The sequence below is a fragment of the Myotis davidii genome, unplaced genomic scaffold (assembly GCF_000327345.1).
Source record: "Myotis davidii unplaced genomic scaffold, ASM32734v1 scaffold289, whole genome shotgun sequence".
In the NCBI taxonomy this organism is placed as follows: Eukaryota; Metazoa; Chordata; class Mammalia; order Chiroptera; family Vespertilionidae; genus Myotis; species Myotis davidii.
In genome coordinates this window covers 239,999-242,585 of record NW_006299717.1, presented here as the reverse complement: position 1 = coordinate 242,585, position 2,587 = coordinate 239,999, and positions in this window count along the sequence as shown.

Below are 2,587 nucleotides of genomic sequence, written 5' to 3'. Positions count from 1 at the left end.
CATCGGCCGCGCCGCCATGGAACCTGTGGGCCTGGGCGAGACTCGCCTGAGTAGCCAGCTTCGGGAGCACTCTAGCCCGGGACTCGCCGCCCTGGGTCATCCCGGCCAGGGCGAGCGGGGGCGGGGCCAGCGCAGCCAATCGGCGTTGGTTCCGAGAAGTGCAGCCAATCGGAGAGGGTCCCGTGCCGCGCGGCCTTTGGGGAGTTGTAGTCCACGCCGTCTGTTCTTGTTCTATGCCAGGTAATAGTTTCTAGGGTTTGGAAAGCACAAGTTCAAACTCAGGGGAAATCCGAGGTCTTTTCCTACAGGCTTCTCTGGCTGTTCTGGTCCTGTGCTTAGGCCGCGATGTAACTGACACGCAGAGCAGGACTAGAGACAGGTGAATAAAGCATTGCTTTGGGTGCAAAATTTAAATAAGAGCATGCCAATAAAGTAGGTAATCAAGATAAGTAGCATTTTAATGCAATATTTTGAAACGTCAGAATCAATGCAAAAAAATTATCAACATTTTATGTAAAAACGTGATCTCACCCTGCATGCTTATGACTCATCCCACTCCTTCTACTGTAGTCTAGGCCCTGGTTATAGACGGTCAGCTGCCTCTTTCAAGGTATACACTTCTCCACTTGTGCTCCCAAAGAACATTCACAATCTTGGCCACCGTTTTAAAAAGGAGAGTATGGAAGAAGTCACAGACTAGGTGGATATCATTTTTGTAATGCTTCCTACCCTCCAAGCAAACTCCATGCTAGGCATCATGTGCTACTACAATAATCCTGCAATGAACAGAGCATCAATCTGGCAGCTGAGGAAACTGAGGTTTAGAGAGGATAAGTAATTTTCCCAAAGTTGTATAGTTGATAGATGGAAAAGCTGAGATTTAAACCCAGGACAATCTGATTCCTAAAGTCAAAGTTTAGTATGTGTTAGGAATGGATGGGGAGATGTCTCTCTCTCTCTCAAACAAAGAGTTACAGTCTTTTGAGATTTTGGATGGTAACGCACACTCAATAATGAATCTATGTACTAAGAATCTTTATACTCAAACCAGTCTATTTATTGCATCCAAAACTCTATTGTTGTGGAATAGCAAGACTCAAACATCGACTGGAACACACCAACTGCCAAGTGCATATTAGGAAATGGGTATAGAGTTTCTGGTCTTGCAGAATCAACAGACTAGTGGAGAGGAAAGAATAACTGATTGTAAAACTGACTAGAACAAAAGGCAGCAAGACTGTCAGAAAAGCTGAAATGATTTTAGCCTTAGACTCAAGATTTCTTATGATGTTATTCAAAACATAGACAGTGCATTACAGAGGGTGGGTGGGTGTCTGGATATGTTTGAAACTGGTGGGGACAGGCCTGACAGAAATCTGTTTACAAGGGGCCTGAGGACCACCGAGGACTGTTCAAAGCTCTGTCCACTGCTGAATTCGATGTCTGGATTTGTCAGGAGGACTGGGTGTGGGGGTGAGGAGAACAAAAGCCATATTTTCACAAGTGAGAAGTCACATGACATAATGAACTTGATCCAGTATCAAGTCCTTAGGATTTAGAGGAAGTGGACATTCTGTCCTGAGCTATTGACGTTTCATATTACTGCTGTAACAAGTTGCCACAAACTGGTGGCTTAAAACAAAATTATTCTCCTACAGTTCTAGACCAGCATTTAAAATGAGTTGTACTGGGCTAAAATCATGAGGTTGGCAGCTGTGCTCCCTCCGGAGGCTCTGGGGAGAAGCTGTCTTCTTTGCCTTTTCCAGCATCCAGAGCTGCATTCCTTGGCTCAGGGTCCCCTTCTTTGTCCTCAAAGCCAGCAGCGCAGCATCTTCTCTCTGTGACTGCGTCTTTCCCGTGGCCTGCTTCTCTTCTGTCTTAATTCTCCTTCTGCCTCCTTCTTATAAGGATATTTGTCCTTGAATTTAGAGACCACCTGAATAGCCAGCCCCCTGTCTCTTGTGTCCAAATGGATCTGGCCAGTAGGAGGCACAGACAGGAGATCAGAGAGCAGAAGGAGAGAGAATTGAGAGTACTGCTTTCTCCTGCTCCCTGCCTGTTTTGATGTGGTTGTGGCAATGACTGTGCCCTTCTAGAACTACAGCTGGAGTCACACAGCTCCTCTGCAATGAGTCCAGATCTTGCCAGGCCCAGTAACACCATGCCTAACCCTGTCCTTCGGGCTGCAGTGGGATTGTCTTTCCCCTATTGATTGCCATGAATGCCTCCATATCCCTGTTGGCCACTTGAACCCTGCCCACATCTCAAAAATGTCCTCTTCAGTAAAAAATAAATAAATAATAAAATAAAATAAAATAAATCCCTTCAAAACTCCCAGGTAAGTATGCTGTCTGATCCTTGCCGGTTCCATGACAGATGCAAGACTCAAGGACTTCTCCCTCCCATAATCCCCTAGCTTCACTTTTGTTAAAATAGTGGCAATTGCAACAGAGAGACAGTTTGTTTGTTTGCTTGTTTGTTTATTATTTATTTGTTGATACGCCCTTTGAGGGTGGTGCCAAATCTAAACCATTTGTAATCGTAGCACCTAGCATTGTGTTCAATGCACAGTAAGCTCCCAATAGGT